This window comes from Rhodnius prolixus, unplaced genomic scaffold (assembly GCF_049639745.1).
Source record: "Rhodnius prolixus isolate KJV_2025 unplaced genomic scaffold, Rpr scaffold_9, whole genome shotgun sequence".
Lineage (NCBI taxonomy): Eukaryota > Metazoa > Arthropoda > Insecta > Hemiptera > Reduviidae > Rhodnius > Rhodnius prolixus.
In genome coordinates, this window is record NW_027411604.1 from 5,109,686 (window position 1) to 5,126,705 (window position 17,020).

At 30.9% G+C, this 17,020-nt stretch overlaps 1 protein-coding gene across 45 annotated transcripts in view; it reads right to left on the reverse strand.

Annotated features, from left to right (window-relative positions):
• Dus1 (Dihydrouridine synthase 1) overlaps positions 1-17,020 on the reverse strand; it is a 104,030-nt gene that overhangs the window by 84,343 nt on the left and 2,667 nt on the right. For 4 of the 45 annotated variants that reach the window (XM_074127975.1, XM_074127973.1, XM_074127976.1 and 1 more), the window contains exon 1: positions 744-1,144. The exons of the other annotated variants lie outside the window; for them this stretch is intronic. The gene's annotated coding sequence lies outside the window, so the exon portion shown is untranslated. Of the gene's footprint in view, positions 1-743; positions 1,145-17,020 lie in introns of those variants that run through there. 45 annotated transcript variants of the gene reach the window in all.

Below are 17,020 nucleotides of genomic sequence, written 5' to 3' on the forward strand. Positions count from 1 at the left end.
AATGAGATTATTTTTTTATCACCTACCCTTCCTTTTAAAAAGAATCAATTTACCGAAAAATTAAACAAAGATTACATTAAAAACAAGAATGTAGTCAAATTGTAATTACTGTTCAAATGATTACTAGTTAAAAAAGTTTTATAAGAAGCTCAAATTAAATTAATTTTGATTATTTTGCAATGATAATTATTGTACAACTTTAAGTACAAATATCAAACATTCTGTATCAAAATGTTTAAATAAATAACTTATGGATTTAATTTTCTATCATTACTTTATGATCAGAACAAACAAACATCTAATCATGGGAGGAGTTCAGTATAACACCCAAATCAGTTTAAGTTAAGAACCATTGTCAAATGCCCCATAAGTGCAGCAGAAGAAAAAGTTTATTTACAAGAAAAGCCCTTAACTCACAAAAGATAGATTTCTCCTACTAGGCAAAGTGATCATTCGGTTTTTCAGACAGAAGAGAAAACAGCACTGGACCATGTGACAGTGCGAAGGTCTATATAGTACGGTTTGTCACAACAATCAAACTTGTAGGCCCCTTACTTGTGTCTAGTTGCCGATTTATATTTTGCTAATAACTTAGAAGAACTGATTTGATTGTAAGTACTTAAAGAAAATTATAATCATAATCTTTTGATGTTACCCATAATGTTATGAAGAAAGCCTATGTTTTTCTTAGGTTAAAGAACAGTGGCGGCATTTTATTTAAATAATATTTAGAAAATAGTTACCTTATAATCTTTAACATTTTATACGTCTTAACATGCATGTTTTTCATGTTTATGACATGTTTAGAACCGGACAAAATCAACCATATTATCCACCAGCACCACCACTGGCAGACCGCATTTATCTACTGACTAGTAATAGAGATTACTGATTCCTACGTTGTTGCGAATATGTATAGAGATGAAACTATGAGTTGTAACAAATTTAGAAGGTATTTGTTATTTTCATTTCTATCCACCACCCAAAAAAAAAAAGTGATGTTACAACTTTAAAAATCAAAATATTGCATAATGTTGAACGTAAATCGATGGATTTTACAAAAACCTTATAGTTTCACTGTTCCTAAACAGAGAGAAAGTGCAAATGATTCGAATAATGAATATATTAACCGAGAAACAAGACGGTGATTCACACTTTACACCTTAGAAATTAGGGAAACCAGAAAATAACCTTCCTAACTGGGCAAATAGAATAGACCAAGGGCACGAATGTTGAGCAATCGATAAATGTAAATATTTAATTTTTATTAAACTGAGAGAAAAAAAAGATAAAAAATATATACACTAATTTTTATTGAAGAAAACAAAATCGTAATATTAATAAAAAAAAAACTAGGGTGTAATACTCATACGAGTTTTTTACTTCAATTCTCATAATAGTAATTTTCACGAAATCTATCAAATCTAACTGGTTCAAAAAAAATTACTCTTGTAAACGGGGATATACCCTATATTCTAAGAAAAATTTGGAGATTTTATCTTTTATGGAAAAAGAGAAAAAAAATTGTCAAAGTTGGGTGTTTTTCAAAGAAACGCTTTTTCGTGCACTTTTTGACGATCAACCCTTATACAACTGTCCAACCGGGCAGTTTTAATAAGTGGCAACTTAGTATTTACCTATCATTTAGATCAGAGCATAGGGTGAGTCTTGTTTCTCAAGTGCAAAAACATAATTTGAAGGAACATCTCATCTTTAAAAAGAGTTTACCCGAAAGAAAGAGGACTATTTTGTGACCTGCTTGCATCACTTATTTTGAAAATTTGTTGAGTCCATCGGAAAAGATATAAGAGATTGGTTCCTGTCCTGTTCGGTCGGTGACACATAAGGAGATATTTTCTGAGCACATTATGCTATATAAAGAAAAGACATGGGAACTATGCCCAGCCTGTGACAAGATTAGACCAAAATTTAATGACTACTAACTGGTGTAGCATTTGTCTCGACCCTCGCAGGCTAAAATACAGTCTCTATTTTGTTGCTCTAAAAACTCTTTAAGTCAATATGTGGAGAAGTTGTCCTCCAGAACAGCCGCAAAACTCTAAATAGTTGGATGGCCATACGATCGCCCAAGAAGCTTTTCCTATTGGCCTAAATTTAGATATTAGTCAGATCCCAGAGTAGGAACCTAAACATTACAAACTAGTTCCTACTACCTCTTCTCGAACATAGTCACCCAACAGTCTCGGAAATGAACGGAGAACATAGCAACTTCGTCCCTTCTAAATCATTTAATTTACAACACCTTTAAAAAGGTGACAGATGAGTATAACGCATTAAAATGGCATTATTATAGAATTAAGCCTAAATTCACGTCTACCAAACCTATACGTTGCCAAAATTGTTTCAAATATCCCCAAAGTTTGCAAGTAACTTTAAGATTACAAACTTACCTCCCCCCAATCAAGTATAAAAGGTTAACCCAATAATAGGATAACTCAACTTCTAACAAACTGTATTGGTGGTAATAGTTCTTGGCTCACATTTCAATGATGTCTGTCACGAGAGATCATTGGTGGTCGACAATACATTGGAGAAGGCTCCTGAAGCGAATGATCTCAAATGTATCGTTCTAAATAAAAATAAATAAATAATGTGAATTTGGATAACTAGTTTTATATAAGTCATAAAAGAATGAAAAATCCACTGCACATGAACTATTTCCGATTGTGGGGACACGAACCTTCTAAACTCGCTATACGGAAGATCTCATGGTGTTGTATCCACCCACACACATGTATTAAATGTACAGTTTGAACTACCTTATATACACATATACACCGCTTTTTTCTAAATCTGTAGATTCGCACTCACGAGGATGGGCAAAACGTAAATAAAAACACAAATTACATCGCAATAAATTTTAAGTGGAAATGCAAAAACCAGGAATTCCATTAAAAAGCTGCACCACAAAGCTGACCAATTATGAAGGGTGATAAAAAGAAATTTATAGTTTCTTTAATTGCACATCTGTAAATTTATAATGACAGCAACACGTTTAGATAATGTTCATTCATTGATATATGAAGGAAACTAATTAAATTCATAGATTCAATTAATAACTAACTGCCAGCAGTTCGTCTTAATTGTTCTGAATTATTACAGCACAATTGTAATGCCAATCACTATCTCAAAATTTTATTAACACGTTTGAAATGATGATTAATTTAAAAATATAACAAAAAATCAAATAATCTATGAGATATATCGATAACTATTTTTAGGTAGGAAATTTAAAAAAAGTACCTGTTATACAGAGTGTATACGGAGGAGTGGTCGAAACTTCGGGAGGTGATTCAGCAGCTCAAATACAAGAAAAAATATTCTATTGACTCTGGCCCGATTCTCAATAGTGTCCAAGATATTTGCATTTTTGTCGATATTCGCGTTTTTCACCATAAAAACGGCCGTTTTTATCCTTTATCCTACAACAAATCTGCTTATTCCAAACGAAAGAGCATTAAATTTCTTATAAATCTGCACAATACAGGGTCTCAAAACGTTTCTTATAACAATGAAATGTTTACTTTAATGTCTAAAAAATTCGTTCTCGATGATTATTGTTAAAATTTTGAACTGCATTTTTTCAATGACTAATGAATCAAAGGAGTCACATAATTTCAGAAAAAGTTGGGCGCATTTATTGAGCTTCAAGATCATATGAATGTTTTTGGTTTTTAATAAAACCCTACCCCGAACTGAGGGGTGTAAATGCAGAAAACTGGGATTTTGCGTAACCGCCTTTTCACTACTAATTTAATCAAATGTCAATTTTTGGAGAAGGAATAAATAGAAAAGTAACCATTTTAGTTTTTAACAATTATAATTTAATAAAACGAAAGTAAAAAATAAAGTAGCAATAAAACACAGTAGTAAAAATGTACAGTAGGGAGGTGCCTAGCTAAAATTGCTACAAAAATTGTTCGAAGTGGGAAAGAATTGTGGCAAATTTTTAGTTTCTTGACTACAATTGTTTGTGCAACATATTTTAACGACATAATGGAGGTTTTTTTCATCAAAGTTAATTAATAATAATTCAAAACTAATCAATTTTTGGGGAAGGAACAAAAAGAAAATAACCATTTTATTTTCGTATATTACTTTAAAGTGGCCCCTCCCTCGCCAAGAAGTTCCTTTGATAGTATATATTTCTTGGGATTTTTAAAAAAATTTTAAATCCATATTATAGTTAAATGAATATTCAATGTTTAAAGACAATCGTAAGAGCTATTTCTGAAATTAAACAAAATTCTATAGTCGCATATCCTAGTAAATAAAACTGAAAATTATCTTTGTTTAGAGTTTTGAGTTCTTGTTTGTGTAAAACATTCAAATTTGTAAAAAAAATCATATTTTCGAATTCAGCTAAACTTGAAGCGTAGTATTTTTGTTGAAAAACACAAAATCGAAAATATAAACACACCTAGTATAGACATCCCTTAGAAGAAGAAGAAGAGCTAATAAAAAGCAAATATCACATAATCCGAACACTCAAGTTTCCTAGCATCAAATCCCTTCCGTACCACGTATAACTCCCTTCTAACAAATCCTCCTCTTAAATACAAAATAAACATAAATTTAATCACAACAAATGCTCTGATCCGTTGCCCATGTTAAATAAAGGATTATAGCTTAGATAGTTAGTTAAACCTAATACTTTAAATTATTTTAACCATATAATTCCAAAATGCTATAAAGTATTGCTACTTGAATTTGTAGTTGTACATAAATAACTAAAACTTTAATCTATATACATTTCACAATTGGAATTTATATTCAGATTTTTGGGAGGGCAGGGAAGCGAGTTAAGTTTTCTTTTAAAGTTGAATGATACACAAACTTTGAAATCCCGTTATGGAAATTGGCAGGAAGCGAGCAATGTTCTACAATGCGGTCTACAAGGTAAGGAAAGGATATAATACAAGCATTTCTGCATTCTATAGATATAGGATGTATAACTTTCTCATGTTACTTGAGATCTTCAACATCAACTGTAATTGGAGCCTCTTTCTAATGCAAGACCAGCCACGGAACAGTGTTTTCTCTTTTTTTCAAACAATACTATCCCACTCTGGAAAGTAATTATACAATACCGATTAATTTTTCACATTAGATTTTTTTTTTTCTAAAAGAGTTTTTCGCTTTCACACTATATTCACTTTAGAAGTGAAATTATTTATAAAAAAAAATTAATTTTGCTGCAATAGACAACAAAACTATGTTACCAACAAAAACATCTTATTACAGTTTGTATATGTTTAGGCGATATGACTATGTGACAATTTTGCTACACCTTTACCTGAATACCTATCCAAAGATGTTAACTAGAATATAAAATAAATTAAATAGAAAATATCCAACAACAGATGACAAATCTTACTCTTTTTTTTATTACAGATAATTATTAGAGCGTAATACTTGTAGTACGGTTATTAACATTCAAAGGTGTAAATAATTAATTGCGAAACTTTACATTCCAAATGTGCACTTTAAATTACCTTTATTAAAAATTTTATTTATCAATAAATGGTGTCCATCATCTAAAAGTTTCAAGGCAGGATGGATGGCCAAAGAAAAATTTCCAAAACACAGATGGAACGATAATATTGTTTTAATTGCCATAGAAACTAATCAACAATACAAGTAAACATATAAACAATTTCGGAAAAACACATATTAGAAATTATGGAACAACCGAATATTTCAATAATGGATGTAATTTCTGAATTTGATATTAAAAAAATACTTAGATTACTTCCGATGATGAATTCAGCAGCCACCCTAGATTTGGTCTATCTAGTGAAACGACTGAATGAAGATACAACACAAGAAGTAAAAGTTGAAACAATAACATTAATAACATTATTCCTGTTATTATTGTTGACAATTACTGTACTGTGTTCCAATAAAGAGGAATTAATTTAATTGAAATATCATTATTACAAAACAAAATGAAATTCTTTGACCAAAAATATCAAAACCTTCTCATTTACTCATCAACAAAAATGAATAACTAAAAATTTTACTAGTGAAATACTTTTACAAAATGTATCTTTCGAAGTACCAAACAGGTAATAAAGTCTAATAATTGTAATAATTTGGTAAAAAAATCTCTTCATTATCTAATAACTTCAACTTTATGATCACAGATAAATAATTGCTTATAAGTAAAGTACCACAAACTGAACCAACAATTTTCGTTTGGTAATTCAATCAAATCGCATTATATTTTACACAGCATTGAAACTATCACAGATAAAGGATCAATATTTACAAATCTTTATGTCTGCCCAATTTTGTAGGAGCGTTGAATGATTTATTTCTTTGTCTCAGTGACAAAGCACCACCGTAGTCCAGTGTTCTGAACAATTACATCTCAAAAAAAATTATGCTAAAGTAGTAGTCGTTTAATAGTATCCCATTCGTGGAAAAGCGCTTTAAAATTTAAGCTACTCATTTAATTCCCATTAAAATTAAATTAAGTATAAGTGACATGATCACATAATATACTAAAAATTGACACCTTAGACGGAAGCGAAATCTCACTCTCACCCTAAAAATTACTCTGGCTCAGGGGTCGGCAACCCGCAGCTCGCGAGCCGCATGCGGCTCTTTTATCCAAATTGAGTGACTCTTCAGCCTGCCCAAAATACATTGTATATTTTAATTTTATTGAAACGAATGAAAATTACATTTATTAAAGGTACTTTTTCAAAAATAATTTTAAATGTGATAAGTTCGAAATTGAATAGAATTATACAATATTAAAATAAAGTACATGATTATATACTCGTATATTGTAAGACTGCCGCCCTTTCATTCGTTTAGTTATTATTTATTTGTTTATTTACTTTGCAACTTGTAAAAATAATATATAAAACATTTAAATGTTATTGAATATCATAAAATAATAATTTGTGAATACAAATGATCTACAGAATTTTGTACACTATCATCCTTGCGGCTCTTGGTAAAATTTATTGAAATTATTTAAGGAGAAATGGCTCTCTACTGAAAATTGGTAGCCGACCCCTGCTCTAGCTAAATAAGCAACTTCTTTGAATTAAAAATACTAGATTTACACTTATTACAAGTTTTTATTTTGCCCAAATTCAGTTTAGGATAGGCAATCTTCTAGAAACCATCAATAATCCTCATTTTCATTTAAGTATACGAGGGTCGTTTGAAAAGTCCGTGCAAAGTCAGAGAGATAGCACTACTGGCGCGTATCGAGGTTATGTTTAGTTAGTAGCATCTCTTGGAAGAACACACACCAAGTTTCAGCCAGATCGGTCTATTTCTTTGTGTTTGGCATTCGTTTGAATCGAGGAAGTCGAGTGATTTTCAAAAAATGGACGAAAAAGAATTTCGTGTGTTGATTAAACACTACTTTATGAAAGGCAAAACGCCTCAGGAGACTAAAGAGAAGCTTGATAAACATTATGGTGACTCTGCACCTTCGATTAGAACAGTTTATAAGTGGTTTCAAAATTTTCGGAGTGGCCATATGGGCACAAGTGACGCTGAACGTTCTGGACGCCCTGTTGAGGTTACTACTCTAGAAATCATTGATAAAATCCATGATATGGTGATGGATGACAGAAGAGTGAAGGTGCGTGAGATTGCTAGTGCTGTGGGCAACTCGAATGAACGGGTACATAATATTTTGCATCAACATTTGGACATGAAGCTATCCGCAAGATGGGTGCCGCGATTGCTCACGCTTGACCAAAAACGAAATCGTGTGAAGTGTTGCAAGGACGGTTTGCAGCTGTTCCAGAAGAATCCGCAGGACTTTAAGCGTCGTTTCGTCACTGTGGATCACCCTCGGACTATTGTTTCCCAATATGAAGAAATGGCTGGCGGGAAAAAGATTTTATTCAAACGAGGTGATTGCAGAAACGAATGGCTATTTTTCAGACTTGGACAAATCCTATTATTCGGAAGGGATCAACAAACTAGAGCAGCGTTGGACGAAGTGTATAAGCCTAAAAGGAGACTATGTTGAAAAATAAAAAAGGTTTACCCCAAAAAATTAAGTAGTTTTTATTTTTGCACGGACTTTTTAAACGACCCTCGTATATTCATATTTCTCATTCAATACTTTTTTCTATTAAGTGGAAGTAAGCGATCGTTTTTATGTAACGATCACAGTTATAAATAACATTATATTTAATTGAATAAAAAATAATATTAATAAATAATAATTGACATCTTGGTACAAGTAGGAAATATAAATTCTAATGAAAGATTTGAAGTCGTTATGTTATTTTATCTTTTAATAAAATGTAAGTAAATAAATAAATCAGAATTGGGTAATTCTGTGGAATGAAATTAATTAAAATTAAAAAAAATCCATCACCTTAATTACAGAGCCAATAATTAAACCGAACTCAACAATTGTGTACATTATGGACTGTTGTTTTGATAATGATTTTTCTTTGACTAAAAAAAAAAATTAAAGATAAAAAGAGCACTTCTTTTATCAGATAAGACAATCAATAATACACTACTACCAGGTCAAATACTTTGCCATTAACCCGGTGCAATGAAAAAAACGTACTGACCTCCTACACAAAATATAAGTCATTTATCTTTTCTTAGCTAAATGCAAACCATAAACAATAAATTTAATAGTTTGATAGGTTATAAAAGTAAAATAATTTCTGTCATTTTTCTAAATTCTCATACAAGTATGCTACTTTTTTTAGTAATTAAGGCCAGTGACAAAGTCATTATACAGGGTGATCCATTTAAAACGCACCATTCGCTAATAACTTTTTAGGAAAGCGGAATTCCGAAAAAAAAACCGCGAAGTAAACTATACGTTTTTTTTGGTCTAGTTTTCAAATTTTCCACCCCCGATGCTGTAACTTCATTTTTGGCGGAGTTACGGCCAAAAACCCGATTAGGGTTTCATAAGGACCACTGGTTTTGACAATGATTATGAAAACTACTTAAAAAAACTATGAAAAATAACGTTAACCCCGTTTCGATATCCCTAATATTTGTCGAGATATTTAAGATCAAAGTTACAATTTTATCAACTCGTGAATGGTTTTCAATATTAATTTTCCATCAGAAATACACGCTTTGGGAGGTCCTCTGACTTTAAAAAATGTTATTTGTGACGCAAATAACAAAAATAATAATAATTGAAGATGTTAAAACATGTAGTGTAATGTAATGGTTGTGGGTGAGTCAGAATAAATTTGTTTTATCATTAAATGAAAGCAACTATCACATCATTTTAATGTACGCCTTATGCAAGACTTCTTGACCTAACATTACGGTAACAATCTCTTGCCAGGGTGTTGGTTTGGTGGTCAAGAGCGTGGCTTTGTAAGTGGGAAATCCCCAGTTCGAATCCCAAGTATGCAGTCATTCTTATTACTTAAAAAAATCATAATACTTTTTTTAATAAAGTGCAAAGACCAAAATAAACAAATAGTTTACTTCGTGGGTTTTTTCGAAATTCCGCTTTCCTAAAAAGTTATTAGCGATTGGTGCGTTTTAAATGGATCACCCTGTATAGAAAAGTCTGCGTTAAGTAAAAAAAAAAAACTTAATTTTCACGTGCATCACCTAAAGGTTTATAAGAATGAAATTGATAATCAAATAATAAGCCCCCTCCCCAAATTTTCGACGATGAGTTTTCACTAGAAATATAAAAATTGTTTAGTGTAAAAAAAATGGTTTTTACAAATTACTCTCCCTGAGTTTGCTTTTGGACGATAGGAACAAATTTTACTAGCAAAAATTTCAATGTTTGCACAATATTAACTTAGACCGTTGGGTACAAAAAAAAAAAGAACAAACATCTTTGATCTTTTAGATGATTCTAGGTATGAGAGTGAACAAAAGAAATAGGAAAGAGACAAATAAATTTTGGATAAATTAAATAAACATCTGTATAGTAGTGCATGATTTGCATTAACTGTTAATCCAACATTAAGAAGCAACATTATTAGCTAGTCCTTGTCAGAAATTAAGAGTTATTTAGTAAAACTCGGAGAACGTGGAAGTTTTAGCCAAAAAGTGATAGTTGATAGATAAAAGTATAGTCGTATAATTAGTGAGAGCTAAAAGTACGAGTATAAGTATGATTCCCAGTACGAGTATAAGTATGAAGTCGTATAAGTCGTATGATTCCCAGTGTGAGAGCTAAAACATCTGTCTTGATGGATAGAATCTTGACAAAACAAATACCTCAAGAAACTCTGCAATTTCTCAAGAGATAATCCCAAATCCGTTGTACTAATACCGCCTTATGACTCTGTCAACTAGAAATATTAAACACAGTGAATCGAGTTCACAGAAATAACGTAAAAACTAAGAAAGACCAAGTGAAAACTAAAACATTTTGCTATTTTTGCTAGACAACTAATTAGGGAAGGAGGTTAAGAAACACTTTAAAGGATTGCAGTAACATGAAGAAAGAATTAATGAATGAACAAAACCTTATTCAGAGTTGGGTTTCTCGTCTGGGAGTCCTCAACTGGGAGTTACTTGGATGAAAAACCTAAAGGCTATTCACAATAATTTCTCAAATAAGGCATTTAAAGTAAATCTATAGAAATTTGGATGAAAAACCTGAAGGCTATTTACATTTAAAGGGAAACCATAGAAATTTGGATGAAAAACCTAAAGGCTATTTACATTTAAAGCAAATCCACAAAAATTGGATCCACAAACTGATTCTGATTGTAATATTCCTTATTTTGACAATAAAAGAAAATTAACAAACTGAAATAATGAGGAAATTAGAAGAAAATCTTTCTGTTTTTCCTTTTTTACCCTTTCATTTAATATCATAAAATTAATGTAGCGTTCAGCTGTATATTCAAATAATTTTTTTTTTTTTTTGTAAGGGAAAGCTTATTATACGATTTAGAAAACGATTTTAATTCCTTCTACTAAACGTTTTCAGAAATACTAAATATAAATTAAGTTATTTTGAAGTATTTCCTTAATAATGAATCTGAAAATTCAAATACTGTGTTAGTATACATTATTTTCTTTTATGGTTCGAAAAAAGAAGTTCAGCGATCATAACCGATTCTATAACATCCTTTTGCGATAGATTATTTGAGGGCTTCTGAAACCGAATGAAAAAGTTGTATCTGATGAGTTTTTTAAAAAAAAACAAAAATTAAAACTGAAGTGCTCAATTTTGATGAACGAAAATACGAACAGAATTAAGAATTTGTTTTATATATATAATTATAGCCAAGAAGCTAAAAGATTTTAACATTGTCATCATTTCGTTTTTCTATTAAAGGAAAACGTAATAAAAAAAATTGTAATAAACTAAGAAAATTGCGTGGTGAATTCCTCTGAATATCTTTATGCAAATAATTTAATGTCTTTAACAATTAATCGCTACAGTGGGAATAAAAAAAATATTTTAAAAAAATTCCTCATGAGATGCGAGATACACTCTCTTTTCTCATTACTTCGTTCATTGACTGTAATGCAACACTTAGAAATTGTAGAAACGAGAAAAATATAGCATTCACTTCATTATGTCTTTACTTTAAAAAAAATAGTTTACTTCTATAAACTTGGTACTATGAAAGAGCTTCACTATTTAACGTCACCATTAACGTTCTCGTATACTAAATTAAATTTGTGTTCACATCATATAAGAAGATAAGAATCTTTAAGTTCAGTTAATTTCCTACTTTGAAATTTAAATTTACATAAATATTTAGTCAACGTTTTCCTTATAAGTCATTAAAAACCAAATTAGTGTATTTTAAGGAAATAACCTTTCCTAACGTTGTCATCAAAGTACAAAATATTCTTAACTGAGTTAATGTTTCTTAAAATGTATATAATCCTGAGTAGAATTTTATTGCAGTAAACTCAAAGGTCAGTATGAAAGAAAAAGCATACCATGGTAAGAACTTAGAATCCGATTACATACGAGTATTAAATCATTTTTCTTATTATTTATTTTGTCTAAGTATTATATAAATGTCTAGCAATCACTTTCATTACGTAAAGGAGACGTGAACAAACTACTTCTCCAAGAATCTTGGAGTTCCTGCTTGTATTCCACTTTAACAACAACTAATACCCCCCTTACACACAGCTTCTGCAGAGACAGTTGAAGTGTACAACCCCTAGCAGTTTTAACGAACCAATGGGTCAATTCTAGCTCATTATCACGTTATTCATTCACAAATGTTTCGCTATAGCGAAGCATAAAAATTTATAAACAATCATTTACACTCAAATGGAGCAATGGAATGTCAAAATCTTTACAGTCACTTCTTGTACGAATGTCAAAGCCTATCCTTTTAATGGAAATATTCAGGAGAGGCATATGGTTACAATTTACTCTAGAAGAGTGTATAGATAATTTTTAATTTCGTTGGTAGCAACAGATTTACTACCAAAATTTCGAATATGGAGAAAAATCGATTGATTAGAAGAGTCAATTCTTAAAGATCATCAATCGAGAGAGGGAGAAATAACTTTATTTTGGAATAATTTTAGTGAAATGCAAGGGAAGGCAAGATATCATGTTTTTTAAATTGTTTTTGCGTTTTACAATTCAGAATTTTTAATTTCATTCGGAATATTACTAATAAATTTAATTTTAAATATTACTTTATTATTGCCAAATTATTGAATTGAATTGAAGTAATAAAAATGTATTAAAATAACTTAAAAGTGTTTTACTGTTATTAGCAAAATAAAGCAAAACATCTGAAATTTATAACTTCTGGATTATAGGGGAATGCAATAAATTCAAGTTAGGAGAGTAGCGACACCGACTGTGGTTACAATGCCAACATACAATCTGAAGCAGTGTACTCTAGTAGCTCCACAATACAAACAGCTTGTGCGACAAAACATTTTCTAAACTAATATATTTTCTTAATTATATAATTAAATACGACCAATAATTAAAACAAAACAAAAAAGTAAAAGGAAAACTTATTTCATATAAATGTATAAAATAAAATATAACATATTTTCGCGTCCAAAGTTGACTATTAGAGAAAATAAAATTAAACAAAGTGGTGCATCAAATTTGAAAGAGCAATCATATTTCATATTTTAATGGGTAAGGGACAAGAAAAGGTAACAGAATCTTGTCAATTTTCACTTAAAATTCAAATATTTTAGAACGATAGTTTTAAGGATTATCAGTTATTTGAACTGATCTTTATAACAGCTCGCGGTGTCACCTAGACCTCGCGGTTTCACCTAGACCTGCAGAGAAGGTAAGAGGGGACACCCAAATCAGATTTAATTCAGTTTTCCTCACAATTCATCTTTTGTCAAATGAGTAGAAAGAAATAAAATTTAAGTTTATACAGATATTTAGTACTTATTCTCTTCCATGACGTCAACAACGCTACTAACGGAAACATATTGGCTAGTAAATTGAGTGTCGACTAGGACCAACCCCTAAGCTGTGTATCATGCATTCCTCTATCTATTTTATTGACTTTTCTAACAACCATTGGATATATGAATTCTAGCTAAAGCAAAAGTTAGAGACGTATCCAAGAGTACAAAATAATTTTTAGTGATTAACCAGGTGATTTCTCATTCGGAAACACGTAAAAATTCAAAATAGCTGTAATTATTGAATTAAATATAAAATAATCAATAATGAAATCCATGACGTACATAGGAATAAATTACCATTCCATTAACTTGCTAGTAATTAGAACCAATATCTGGTACATCTTGTGGGCCGAATATGTTAACATGAATTTAACAAGTTAAGTGTACAATAATTATACAGCGATCGATAACCAAAACATACTCGTAGTGCGCACCAATGAGTAGGTCTAATATTATTAGCATTTACTGTAAATGAGATATTTTTTGGGACTCTCTAAATTTTTTTTGAAATATTCGCAAGTAAAAGTTTGATGTGTAATGTTTTAGCAATTATTTCAAGTTAAAAAAACAATTCGTATCTCATTTATGTAATTAAATTTTCATGATATTCGCACTTAAAAAAAAGGTTAACTTCAATATTTTATACCTGTTTAGTAATAAAATAGTAGTGTTGATGGAACCATAAGTTAACACCTGCTTCTGAACCGCAGTAAAAATAATTATTCCCTAAGAAAAATAAGTACAAACCAAGTATAAGGTACGTCATTTCAAGTTCTAATAAAACCCCATTCAAAGATCTTAGAAAATTACAGCAAAACACGAATACATTTCCACTATGATCTTTATGACAAATAACAAATAGCTCTTAATTGCTTCTTATCAGAAAAATGTTATTGCAGCATTATCACTTATATGACCCACTATAATGTGTGATTACATATGTTTTATCAAAGTAAATACAAATGCCTGTTTTTCTTTTTTGTTAATAAATAAACTTCAGTTGAAAAGCACTTATTACCTAAACATATGTGACAGCAAGAAGCAGATTTAAATACATTTGCTCCCGGGTTCGAATCCAGCAGCTGACCCTTAGATTTTCTCTTCCTAGGAGCTTCATACAGCTCACTGTCCGGTGATGGACAGTGTTGTCTGTAACAAGAGAACACTGTCCGGAAGCCGGCAGTGCACTGGAAAAAGCTCCGGGCGCTAATGACCTCAGCTGTTGATGCGCCAAAAAAAAAAAAAAAAAATAAATAAATACATTTGCTCGTAATTTAGTATTATATACTCCGTTTTTCCTTAATTCCAGGTCGGACAATTCAAATATATTTAAAGTCAGAGAGTACTTCAACCAATTTCGAACCAAGAACATGATTTTTGTTTTGTTTTGTTTTCCTTGAATTTGAAACTGACAAATAATCATTTCCGCATGGTTCATCACACAAAACTCCCTTCTACTTTGACCTGCATATCTATTTACTTATTGAGGCATTTATGAATTTTTAAATTGACTTTCACTGGTATTTATTATTAATTAATTAATTAATTATGGATAAACTAATTCAATCGATTTATCTGTTTTTATAATACAAATTGTAAAAACTAAGTAAAATATGAAACTCGTATATGCCAAAAAAAGCATCACTCAGAAAAAGTAAAGTTACTCTCTTGTTTACTCGCTTGTAACTCTCAGTTTTTTTCATATTAACCATTGGATAATCCAAAATAATAGAAAGATTTCAATTGATTAAAAAGTAATTTACCTAATCATTCACAGATTCTGTACATGACAATACTTTAAAAATCAGTTTTGGTATCTCTATTGAACGAACCATTATGTTGATGTCATCTACAAACAAGATACTGCTCTATCTGTATTGCAAGATACAAGAACAAGTACAAATTTTACCAACTTCCCTTCCCGATTTGAAACCCATAGAACATTTTTTACGGTAAGATAAGTCGGTGTAAAATCAAGAAACGATTTATAGAAGCTGCGACATTACCTATAGCAGCATGTGTTCCACAATACGACATCGATCACCTCAATTAAAGCATAAATCGGAGTGTTAGAGAATCTAATATTTGTAACCAACTGTGAGTAAAGCATGATTCTTCATTATGTGACATCATCCCTTCCAATAAATTTCTTTAAAGATGGTCTAGTAAGGTTAATGTTAAGTAGAAAGATTCAACTCTGTAACTTTAGCCTTCTTCTTATTTTTTTACTTTTAGTTCATTTTAAGTACTAAAGAATTAATTACTAAATAAATGCATTATTTACTGAATTTATTTTTCTTGCTGTTTGTGTTTTTTCCTCCATTGTAGGTGATATCGTTCTGTCTAGTTAACACTGTGTGTAGTCTGTCAGTGTTATCAACATGCAATGACGCCACTCGGGATTATTTTTAAAACCTTTCAAAAAATATAACTAGAGACATTTCTGACGGTGACAGTAACTGTTAGTAACATAAATTTCTTAGCGCTGTTTCAGAATTAATACTTAAATTATAACCATATTTTCTAATACCGACAGATGGTGTTCTTCATTAATATTGTTTATTCTATTTCACTGTTGGTTTAGTGACGAACAAATTGAAAAAATAAAGCTCTTCAGGCATTTCAACATTGCAAGGTATCTCTGCCTACACACAAAACCTACGATGAACCTCTAACAATCGAACAATACTCTCCTGGCCAGCAGCGCACCTACGAATAAGCTCTAGCTCGTCACACATAGATAATCACAAAGCAAGTGCAATATATCCTAGTAAAATTTTCTGACGGATTATAGTAGCTATTTCACTTAAACAACTAGATTTTGAATATAAACAGTATTTTGTGAATGCTGTGCGGTTCGTATCTTCACAGGATCAACAAAAGGTCCTCTCCTCTTTGCGTAGATTGCAATGAGGAAGAGGATTTCAAACATATAATAATAATATGTCCACGTTATGTGGTAGAAAGGAAACGAATGTTTGACGAGATATACAGGTATCTAGATGCACCATTTCGCTACGAAGACATAATATTCTCCACCAACATCTATGTGCTTAAATCTATAGCAGAGCTAGCAATGAAATATGAATGTATTTAAAAGTTATAGCCGAATTAGAATGAATGCAAGAAAATAATTAGAGAAGGATTACGTGATTTTAATTTCGGTTAAGCTATAAGGATGGTAGGAGCACAGTACTGATCCATCCATTAGTTGTAAGTTTGTATGTAAATAGTTGTATATAGTAGAGGGATGAATGTGTGAAGCGAATGTATTTAGTAAGAATGGAGTATGAGTGATATTCTAGTGATAAGCACCTAGACGATGCTGGCTGTATGGCGGAAGCCAATGCCAAAAAAAGGCAAAAAAAAAAATTGTGAATCTTTATTGGTTGCTCGATCAAGTTGGCATCAAATACAATCAATCTTAAATAAATTTTATTGTCTAAGATTTTGGACATCACAGTACGATCACCACATAGTCGCGTCCGGAAGTGTAAATCTCTTGAATAACATGATTTTAGTTACCAAATACCCCGAGACTAGGAGACCAAAGAGAATGAAATTCCTTCGAAGAAAGCTAATTTCAAATGGATTTCTGAGAGTCTGAAAGCACAAAAATAGCGTTTTATTTTAA